Source organism: Haliotis asinina, chromosome 7, assembly GCF_037392515.1.
Source record: "Haliotis asinina isolate JCU_RB_2024 chromosome 7, JCU_Hal_asi_v2, whole genome shotgun sequence".
Classification (NCBI taxonomy): Eukaryota; Metazoa; Mollusca; class Gastropoda; order Lepetellida; family Haliotidae; genus Haliotis; species Haliotis asinina.
The window spans coordinates 6955001-6967540 of NC_090286.1; the positions used below are offsets into that span (position 1 = coordinate 6955001).

General features: G+C 40.8%; 1 pseudogene; it reads right to left on the reverse strand.

Moving 5' to 3' along the window:
• Positions 1-4549, reverse strand: part of LOC137291238 (low-density lipoprotein receptor-related protein 4-like) — a 25348-nt pseudogene extending 20799 nt beyond the window's left edge.
• Positions 4550-12540: the final 7991 nt, after the last annotated feature.

Sequence of the window (12540 nt, forward strand, 5' to 3'; positions counted from 1 at the left end):
ATTCATCTTTAATTAATAAAATAACATTAAGTTTACAATATAGACAGTACCTTTTATTATAGTTAATATCAGAATATCTGTCCCTTTCCACGGATAGTCTAAAACTGCAACATCTGAATCTAGCATATATGATTTTAAATACCGAGGAAGCTCATTCCATACCATGTATTTCTCAGCTGTTAGCAGAGATTTTAAATGTTTATAAGTACACTTATTGTTTTGTAAAGATGATTGCCATGACTAGAATAAATTGTCAGATAATCGTTATTTAAATAGTTTCATAAAGACGTTTTGATTACCAATCTTCTGACGCATCCAAGCAAAACCAACTTGGAAAAGAACATTCTTGATTTCAGATGCCCATGAAATGAGACCTACATTGTCTAACGATAACAACATATAAGACTGTTTTATTAATCTATAATCAGGCATGTTTAAGAGTCTACACCTACATTTTACTGCATTAGATGTGTAAGTAAACTTTAAGGGTATTTTAACCCATTCACCAAAGGCCATATTGTTACACGTGGACTTGCCACCGTGTAACATATATTTACAAATATGCACAGCTTTAATTGTACTACAATTGCCCCCAATTTCAAAAATGGGTGCTATAATGCTGTCACATATCTTGAAAAGATCTGTACAGGTCATATTTCTAAATCTCCTTTCAAAGTTTTGTAACAGAGAACAAATGCTTTTTTTGCTTGTGGCACCAGACAAGATTTAGCTTTAGTCCAAGCTAATTTACTAATGAACAAAATATTTAAGTATTTGTAATAGGTCACAGTATCGATGACATTTCATTTTATAAAACAATTTCTCATAACAGCGCAGAGGACCACCATTTCTAAACACAATGCTCTTTGTCTTCCTTAAATTTACTTTAGATGTTAAGAACGTTAGACATTTACCCCTTATACCAACTTCTGCGTGTGCGTTTATAAGTACAATATGCATTAAGGTTTCAAAAGCTTTGGTAAATCCATAAACAATAAAATTTACCCCCTTTTCACCAACACATTTTTGAACTAAAGACTGCAGAGAAAATATAAGATCAATTGTAAAATAATCATCTCTAAAACCAGCTTGCGATTCACTTATAGTATTATGGTCTTCACACCACCACTGAAGGCGACGGTTAAGTACAGACATTAAAACCTCACAAGTAGAATCTATAAGGAAAACGCCTCTGTAAGTATCTGTAATATCTCTACAACCCGACTTATATATAGGACAAATGATGATCTTACCCGAACAAGCAGGAAAATTGCTAGAGTAAAAAATATTAATAAAAGATGAGTAAAAACATTGCACAAGATGCCTAGAAGCCTTTAAAAAATCAGCGGCAACACCATCTGACCCTGGAGACTTATTGTTTGCAGCATGAACGATGTGGTGTAGAACTTCTTTCTCAGTAATAGGATCATCAAGTCCTTCTGTTCGCTGACTTGAAATAAACGTATCATGATCTTCATCTGTGCCGAAAGAACAGCACTGACCTCCACCAAGTAGAGACATGAAATGATTTACCAATTGCTGATTCGTAATTGACTGACTTATACTACTAGAGGGATTTTCCCTTTTTGAGACTTAAAATGCCTCGTGTTTTGACGTTGAAGATACCGAGACGATATACCAAAGATCGTTCATGTTTTTATTTGTTGGGAGGGTACACCGTGACACACCAATTAATACTTTTGGGAGTTCGTAAGTCAGAATTCGAGGAAACTGAGTTTCGACACACGGCGTTAAAATCAAATACTGAATAGAGAGTCTGGGTGCATTGTTAAGTTGGTAATATAGATCGTTTCACTTCATTCCCAATAAACATGTCAAATTCTCTCATTCAGTTCAAAACCAGCAAACAGGATTGCCAACTTTAATTTTTAATAGTTCATTTATTATATAAATAATACCATGTAAAAGTTTGTATCGGAAATCAAGGAGTTTGACATCTTTAAACCCGTTTCTGTAACTCATAAACACCTGATTCCAATTGAAATAACACCAGCGAAAGACGCTTGTCAATTATGACATACTTCACGTAATTCTTCATCAGAAATCAAGGCATGTTAAAAATACAAGACCCTTTGCATAATTTCACTGAACATCAAAAGACAATCAGTTATAGGTGAGCCAAAAGATGATTGAGTTAAGTTATGTCCCATTTATCATCTCAAAACAACGCATTTAACTTTTCATGCTTTTTGTAAAATTATGTGGCGTCATAAAGTGACCGCATGGCCTTGGTACTGATAACGGAATTGCATACGTTCAATTCCAACATACTACCTTCATTAGGTCTGTGTAATGGCAAATAAACTGTACTGCAATTTAGTACGATTCAGGTATCCGTTTTGCCATACGTATTGGGATAGATACTGGGAAGTCAATTAAATGTTTGACAGTGAGTGACACTAAGTCAATGCTATCTTCTAATATAAGTCCCTAAGCATGCATGATATCGTTCTGATAACAGAAATTCAAAATCTATGTTGCATATTCAAGCGGTTCTCAGAAAAATAATTGTGCAATCGTTCAAAGCGGTCATAACAGTGTACCAGTAATACAATGTGCAGTCCCTAATCTGCATGCAGGGGAAGCCAAACGTTTGGTGAAAGTTGCTTGAGACCGAACATGTTTATTGTTGTCAGATTCCGGTTGGACATGGGTTGAAGGTAAATGTATTTGTCAAGAACTATTTTGTTTTTGGTGATAGCGTAAGTACCATTCGGGAGTCGAAGGTGACTCCAGTGTGCAAGCCCACACATATATCATGTGGGTTTTCACACCTAAACTCTTCCACAGATGCAAAAAATGTATCTCGTGAAATTTGATATATATAATATAAATCAGACAAAATGTGCAAGAAAGATAAAAAGTGTTACCTCCAATATAAAATGAAGAAGTACGACTGCACGTAAATAAACGCATATGCCACTTAGAACCGGTGACAACTAAGTTCATACGCGACGTGATCACGTGATGTTTACCATGGCAGCCATTGGCTAATTTGACATCATTGTCGTTGATTGAGTGAAATGCACTTAAAGTCCGAATTGCTGTCTTCCTGTACCACGAAGCGTTGCTGAATACAGAATTGTGTAATCGTCTTATCGGTTAATCCTTTGATCGATCCAGACAAAACAAATGCCAAATGGGACCTCAATATAATATTACTTACAATAATATTGTCACTTCGACCACAACCTCGAAGAAAGCGATATATCCATGCGAAATCCTTTTGGTCAGCAATATGTAGTGAGCAGTCTTTATTTTATAAACTCGATGAAACTTGAACTCCATTTTTTATCCTGGAAGTGTGGTTGGGGGCGAACCATTCGATTTAGTATATATCACAGGCTTCCACAAAGCTCACTTCGTACACACTAACAACCAATTTAAGCACAAACTACGGAGTCTGGTGGAAATCTGTGCATAGTGACACCATCACCCGACCCCAAGGAGCAATTGACGGCAACACAACAATTCGGCATGTCTTTGGTGACATCAGCAAAATGACGAGCGTCCTACACATTTTTTATACATTTAACGGGAAATCGTTCCTTCTATGACGTCATTGTAGGGCTCTGGAGACAGAGTTACGTAACCTGTCTGCGGTTTCGTTTGCGGGCGAGAGAGATGCAGACGGCTTTTTAGCAACTTTTAAGCGCTTGGTATTAATTAAGCACAAGTTTTGTTGTTTTTTTGTTTTGTTTTTTTTTTTGTTTTTTTTTTGAAAAAAGGTGTTTCGTTTATGACTAACCAAAAGTCTTTCATGTGCAGTGATAAAAAGGGTTAACAAAAAAATTGAGTTTAGTGGTCTTTTAAGGGAGGAAGAAGAATGTACTCCGTAACGTTTTGTCTCGATGAAAGAATAAGACAATACTCCAAAATATACCCATTTTCCTTCTAACCGTGACAATAATCTCAAAATGGTTAAATTATTATTATTTCATTGCTGAGAGCTGTGTGATGTACTCGATACACTGATAGTGCCACAGTCAGTTCCATTAGGATATACCGCCGTTCCAAAACATGGGTATACAGAATGTCAAGTCACAAGAATAAAAATTCGAAATTTCTCAGTTCAATATTGTGTATGGCCGCCGCGCGCACTCACCACAGCCCCAAACTGTCTCCTCATCAACTGCCTGATGCTTGTGAACACGTGTTTGGGGATTCTGCGCCATTGCTCTTGCAAGGCAACGCCACGTTCCTGAGGTTGGTTCCTAAGACCACGAAACCTTCTCCCAAGTGCATCCCAAACGTGCCCCATTGGTTTAAGGTCAGGGGACCTCGATGGCCAGTCCATGACGTTGATTCCAGCGTTTTGAACGAACGTTCGTGTCAACATCGCAATATTCGGCCGAGCATTATGCTGGAGCTGTAGACCGGGGACGAGCACCTGGTCGCGGTAAGCAACAGCTGTAGGCCTTGCACGGATGACCAGAAGTCGGGAACGGTTGATCCCGCAGAAAGCACCCCACATCATGCAACTTCCGGCCCCGAATCTGTCGACGTCCTGTACACAACACAACGGCATACCGTTCATGACCTCGTCTCCAGACTCATGTCCGCGAATCTGAAGGTAAACCTGGATTCGTCGCTAAAGACGATTCGATGCCAGTCTCTCAGGGTCCATCGGGGGTGACATTGGGCCCACAGCAGACATTGACGTTGATGAAACGGCGTCAATATTGGCCCACGATATGGCAGCCCGCAACCGATTTCGAATGGTCTGTGAGGACTGTCGACTTCTAAACATCTCAGCCGTGGTTCGTGTAGCCGGTAGAAATCTGTCACGTAGGTGACGTAGGACGATTTGACGGTCTCCTGCTCGTGACGTCACACGTGGACGACCCGACCTTAGGCTTCCCGCTTTCAACATGCCAACGGCACGTTCACGTTGCACATTTGTCAATCGTGGCATTTAAAGTACCGTTAGAACTGTGGTTTAAAAGTGTCTTTTTCAATACCTGAGGCCAAAGCAAACACGTGCAAATGAAGAAAACTTCGATGCGAAGATCACGTGATCAACTGCACGTGCAAAACCTGATTTGGTCCTAACGTCATTTGCACGACGAATGGATGGGTTTGAGTGGGGTTTGCTAACGTTTTTCTCGAGCCGAAAGATAGCGATCCCATTTCGGATACATAGATGTATCATCATAGAAAAAACTACTTTTAAAAATTACATTTTGTGAAGTTTCTTTTTTGACTAAGTATATTTTGAGAACGTATACACGTGTGTTTAAATGTGCGTTTGCGTGTGCATATGCCCGTGCCAGTTTATTTTCGGGATTTGCTGTGACAATACGATGTTTGAGCAAGACAAGGTTGATCATAAACCCGTCCCTGTCTCCGGCAGAAATGTCAGCTTACCGCCCTCCGAATCAATTACAACTACTATAATCGTAGGGGGCGGTGGGGTAGCCTAGTGGTTAAAGCGTTCGCTCGTCACGCCGAAGACCCGGGTTCGATTCCCCACATGGGTACAATGTGTGAAGCCCATTTTCTGGTGTCCCCCGCCGTGATATTGCTGGAATATTGCTAAAAGCGGCGTAAAACTAAACTCACTTACTTACTTACTTACTATAATCGTAGAACCATGTGGTTTGTTCTTTCTGTTGATTATGTGCTCCGGCTTGCATGTTTGTCGCTCCAATTGCATGGAACCCATCGCTATAATAACTCAGACAGACAATTAAATACATTTTATTCAAGTCCGTTATAAGCACTTCAACTGAAATAAATATCCTCGTATAAATAATTTTCGGACAGTTAGAAACATTCGTCATTTTCTTTCGAATGACACGGCTATATGAAATCTCAGTAACATATAAAAGATAAAGTCATCCAAATCACAAACAGTCATTGAAGAATTAACAATGTCTGTATTGCGCAGCACCCCTCCCCCGCCTTCTCCCTAGTGGTTGACAATATCATGACCAGACCACCTAGTGCTTGACACTATCAAGACCAAACCACCTAGTGGATGACACTATCAAGACCAAACCACCCAGTGGTTGACACTATCAGGACCAATCCATCTAGTTGTTGACACTATCAGGACCAAACCACCTAGTTGTTGACACTGTTTGGACCAGACCACCAAGTAGTTGACACAATCAGGACCAGACCATCTAGTGGCTGACACTATCAAGACCAGACCACCTAGTGGTTGACATTATCAGGACCAATCCATCTACTGGTTGACACTATCAGGACCAGACCATCTAGTGGTTGACACTATCACTACCAGACCACCTAGTTGTTGACACTATCAGGACCAGACCATCTAGTAGTTGACACTATCACTACCAGACCACCTAGTTGTTGACACTATCAGGACCAGACCATCTAGTAGTTGACACTATCACTACCAGACCACCTAGTTGTTGACACTATCAGGACCAGACCATCTAGTAGTTGACACTATCACTACCAGACCACCTAGTTGTGGACACTATCAGGACCAGACCACCTAGTTGTTGACAGTATCAGGACCAGACCATCCAGTAGTTGACACTATCAGGACCAATCCATCTAGTGGCTGACACTATCAAGACCAGATCACCTAGTTGTTGACAGTATCAGGACCAGACCATCCAGTAGTTGACACTAGCAGGACCAATCCATCTAGTGGATGACGCTATCGAGACCAGACCACCTAGTGGTTGACACGATCAGGACCAGACCAGCTAGTGCTTGACACTATCACTACCAGACCATCTAGTGCTTGACACTATCAGGACCAGACCATCTAGTGGATGACGCTATCGAGACCAGACCACCTAGTGGTTGACACGATCAGGACCAGACCAGCTAGTGCTTGACACTATCACTACCAGACCATCTAGTGCTTGACACTATCAGGACCAGACCATCTAGTGGCTGACACTATCAGGACCAGACCATCTAGTAGTTGACACAATCACTACCAGACCACCTAGTTGTTGACACTATCAGGACCAGACCACCTAGTGGTTGGCACTATCAGGACCAATGCATCTAGTGGTTGACACTATCAGGACCAAACCACCTAGTGGTTGGCACTATCAGGACCAATCCATCTAGTGGTTGACACTATCACTACCAGACCACCTAGTGGTTGACACTATCAGGACCAGACCACCTAGTTGTTGACACTATTAGGACCAGACCACCCAGTAGTTGACACTATCAGGACCAATCCATCTAGTGGTTGACACTATCACTACCAGAGCACCTAGTTGTTGACACTATCAGGACCAGACCACACAGTGGTTGACACTATCAGGACCAATCCATCTAGTGGTTGACACTACCAGGACCAAACCACCTAGTGGTTGACACTATCAAGACCAGATCACCTAGTTGTTGACACTAACAGGACCAGACCACCTAGTGGTTGGCACTATCACTACCAGACCACCTAGTTGTTGACACTATCAGGACCAGACCACCCAGTGGTTGACACTATCAGGACCAATCCATCTAGTAGTTGACACTATCAGGACCAAACCACCTAGTGGTTGACACTATCAAGACCAGATCACCTAGTTGTTGACACTATCAGGACCAGACCACCCAGTAGTTGACACTATCAGGACCAATCCACCTAGTGGTTGACACTATCAGGACCAAACCATCTAGTGGTTGACACTATCAAGACCAGACCATCTAGTAGTTGACACGATGAGGACCAGACCATCTAGTGGTTGACACTATCACTACCAGACCACCTAGTAGTTGACACTATCAGGACCAGACCATGATTACAAACGAAGCTATGTCTTCATGCAAAGGAATCGGTATATACTTACAAAGAAATCAAAGTCTGCATACACAGGAACCCACATCTGCATGCAAAGGAATCAATATAAGAGTATAAAGGGATCAATATCTGAATATAATGGAAGCAATGTCTGTGTACAAAGGAATCAATGCAGGAACATAAAGGAATCAATATCCGAATACGCAGAAATCTGCATAGGAATCTGCACAGGAATCAATAACCGCGTTCAAAGGCATCATTATCTGCATATAAAAAATCAATGTCTGTGTAGAAAGGTATCAGTATCTGCGTACAAAGGAATCAGTGTAGGAGTATAAAGGAATCAATGTCTCCATAGAATGAAACCAGTGTCTGTGTACAAAGGAATCAATGTAGGTTCATAAAGGAATCAATCTCTTCATGCAGAAGAATCTACATGTTCATGCAAAGGAATCAATAAAGGAGTGCACAAGGAATGAATATCTGCATACGAGGGAATCGATATGTGCATATAAAGGAATCAATGTATGAGTACAAAGGAATACGTAAAAAAGATCATATGTCTGTGTACCAAGGGATCAAAGTTTGCTTTCACGTAATCAGTGTAACAGTAAAATTGAATCAGTATCTGTGTACAAAGAGATCAACATCGGCGTACAAAGGAATCAAAATCTGCATACTAAAAAAATAATGTCTACATATAATGGAATCACCATCTACTTACCAAGGAATGTAGAGACGTAAAGGAATCAATATGTATGCACCAAGGAATCAATGTCTGTGCACAAAGGAATCAACGCCTGCTTTAAAAAGTATCCACATCTGCGTACAAAGGAGCAAAACTAACATATGATTACAAACGAAGCTATGTCTTCATGCAAAGGAATCGGTATCTACTTACAAAGAAATCAAAGTCTGCATACACAGGAACCCACATCTGCATGCAAAGGAATCAATATAAGAGTATAAAGGGATCAATATCTGAATATAATGGAAGCAATGTCTGTGTACAAAGGAATCAATGCAGGAAAATAAAGGAATCAATATCCGAATACACTGAAATCTGCATACAAAGGAATCATGTGGTAACATAAAGGAATCAATAACCGCGTTCAAAGGCATTATTATCTGCATATAAAAAATCAATGTCTATGTACAAAGGTATCAGTATCTGCGTACAAAGGAATCAGTGTAGGAGTATAAAGGAATCAATGTCTCCATAGAATGGAACCAGTGTCTGTGTACAAAGGAATCAATGTAGGATCATAAAGGAATCAATCTCTTCATGCAGGCATCATTATCTGCATATAAAGAATCAATGTCTATGAACAACGGATCATCATTTGCATACAACTGAGTCAGTGTAGGGGTATAATGGAATGAATCTCAAAAAGGAAAGAATTCAATGTAGGAACACAGAGGAGCGTACAAATGAACTAATTTTAGCGTATAAAGGAACCAATGTCTGTGTACAAAGCAATCGATATCTTGGTACAAACGAATCAATATGTCCTTTCAAATGAGCCAATCTATGCGTGCAAAGGAATCAATGTCCGTATACAAAGGAATCAGTCTCTGTATACAAAGGAATCAGTGGCTGCATACAAAGGGATCAATGTCTGCCTACAAAGGAACCAATATCTGCGTACAAATGAATCAATGTCTGGGTACAAAGAAATCAGTATCTACTTAGAAACGAATCAATGTCTGCAGCACACAAAGGAGCAAATGATTGCACATGAAAGATTCAATATCTGCATACAAAGGGATATGAATTTGGTCACAGAGGAAGCAATATTAACGTACAGGAAACCATTTCAACGCAGAATTTTGTTGTTGACACTCACATGGAGGTTTAAATACAATACAGTGATATGAATGAGATATATACAAATTCCATGCTTAAACCACACGGCATGATACGTATAGTGTACATTGTATTATCATTTTATCATACCAGATATATACATATGGAAATTAATTAAGCAACACCAAATTCAAAGACACATAAAAACTTAACAAAGTTTAACGAAGTAATTTTGATGATTGATTATTCAATTTTGATGTATTGACATACAGCATGAGCTTTTCATGGGTTGATATGACGCGCGTGAAGCTTGCACAGCGCACGTGCATTGCTTTAACCTCAACTTTCGAAAAATGCACTTTTTCCCTGGGGTGTTTACAAGCGCAGGTTGTCGATTGCATTCGGTTTTTCATTCATTTCAATGTCATGGCACGTAGGAAATTATCAGAGGCCACTCGTTGGCAAATAATCGGCATGAGGAATGCTGGTATGTCTCTAAGACAAATCGGGACTCAAATCGGACGACATCATTCCATAATTTCAAAACTTTTGAAAAAATACCGGGCCACTAATGAAGTTAAAGACCTGCCTAGACCAGGAAGACCCAGGAAGACCACAGTCCGGGAGGACAGAGCTTTACTGAGACTTGTACGGCGCAGGTCCTTCGACTCGAGCTCTCGGTTGAGACAGGAGTGGCTTCCAGGGAGACCCATCTCGAACAGGACTGTTCGGAATCGTCTGAAAGCTGCAGGATACCGGGCAAGGAGGCCAATCAAGCGACCCAGACTGTCTCCAGCCCATAAGGCAGCCCGACTGGCCTGGTGTAATGACCGTTTGCACTGGAACATTGCCTCTTGGAGGAAGGTCCATTTCTCAGATGAGAGCCGGTTCTTGCTGCACATGGTGGACGGTCGTACTCGGGTCTGGAGGCAGAGGAACACAGCAATGGCTCCACGGAACATCCAGGAGACTGTGGCCTTTGGGGGAGGTTCCGTTATGGTATGGGGGTGCATTTCCATGAACTGCAAGTTGGATATCATTACCATCCGTGGCAACCTTAACGGTGTTCGTTACCAACAGGAGGTTCTTGACAGGGCTGTGGTACCTCATTTTGAGAACCATCCTCTGGCAACGAGACCCATATTTATGGACGACAATGCTAGACCTCACAGGGCGCATGCTGTAAATGATTTTTTGCGGCAAAATGCAATTGACAGAATTCCATGGCCTGCCATGAGCCCTGACCTCAACCCCATTGAACATTTGTGGGACTTTATTGGCCGTCGTGTGAGGCAGAGAGACCCACCAGTCCATAATCTCAACGAATTGACGGCTGCCCTGCATGAGGAGTGGAACAGGATCCCCCAGAATCAGATCCGGAGACTCATCCAAGGAATGAGGAGGCGTCTGGAATCGGTGGTGCGTGCGCAGGGAGGACACACTAGATATTGATGAAAGTCGGTGTGCAGACTCTCAGATGACTGTTCTTTCTTTCCATGTGACATTTGTGTTAATACACCTGACAACAACGTCTGTGGATGAATAGTAAATTGTGTCCATTTTTTCATGAATTTAAGACAGTTTTAAGAATTTGGATTTCGTTGCAATAAAGCAAAGTCTTGATACTTTTTCCCTTTAAGTTGTTTGTCAGAGATCGTCTGTTGAATAAAAAAGTGTCAAACTATATCAACCCGGCATATTTTGATTGTCAGAACACTTCAAAGTTGCTCCAATAGAAAAAATTGGGGTGTTGCTTGATTAATTTCCAGGTGTATATATCAAGGGCGCTTTGTTTTTTCCCGATCATTGGATTTCCAACACAACGCCATATCGTATTTTCAATCTCAACTCCTTGGGGATTATACACCACCATTATAGCATAGATGATCTAGTTATTTTATTCACTCTCTTTTTGTATGACGCCATAGTGTATTAACCTCAAATCATCAAATGAAACATGACAAATGAAGATACAAAATGGAGACAACTGTGTTTTGAAAGCAGAAGCGTAATGCACAATTAGTCCTCATTAAGTAAAAGTGAAACAAAAACATGATCTTATACACAGTTTCGAACATGTAGCCCTGTCCTTGACAAGTTTGGTCTCCATAGAAGTATATATAACTTAACTAATTCAGCTCTTGCATTCACGAGGTTAATCAAACTGAAAGCATAATAACTCGCTATGCAACATTTTGTGGAGTCCGTACTATTCAAAGTAAGTTTTCAGAAAATATAAAAGAGTGACCACATAATTTTAGTTAATATCGGAAAATGTATCATAATTCGTCTACGACGTGTATACTACCTTGGAAGCCAATACTGCCGATGCTTTAGAGGAAAGCATTTATTGATCTATATAACTTCGTCTGACAAAAGCAAACTCCCACCAGTACGTATGCATGAGTAATCGAACTTAAACGACGTTTTGAATTCTTTGTTGTGTCCAGATCTGACCACTAGATTTCTTTATAGGTACAATCTGAAATCCACCACAGACCACTAGATTTCTACATGGGGTACAATCTGTTGGTCCACCTGAGACCGCAGGATCCTACATTGGATACAGTTTGTTGGTCCACCTGAGACCACAGGATCCTACACTGGATACAGTATGTTGGCGCACCATTGACCACGGCGTTTCTAGATGGATTACAAAGCAAACCATACACATAAAGATGGTCTTGCATGCATATCAGATGAAGCCTTCACTCAAAACCCGGCCATGAAAAGTCAGGAAGCGTGAGGTCGCTTACATTTGTCCCGAGAGTTTTCAAACGTTGCGTTAGATTCTCTAGATTACGTACAATCATCAAAATAAAGGACACTGGGATTTTCACATGGTCCACGTTTTGTTCTAAATGGAATGAGTTGGAGTACGTATTTCTGGCTACACTGGATTGAAGCTATTCAGTTTTATCAACTCGACAGCTTAGGCTGCATAAAAAAAGAGTAAATGTTTCTCGGGCAC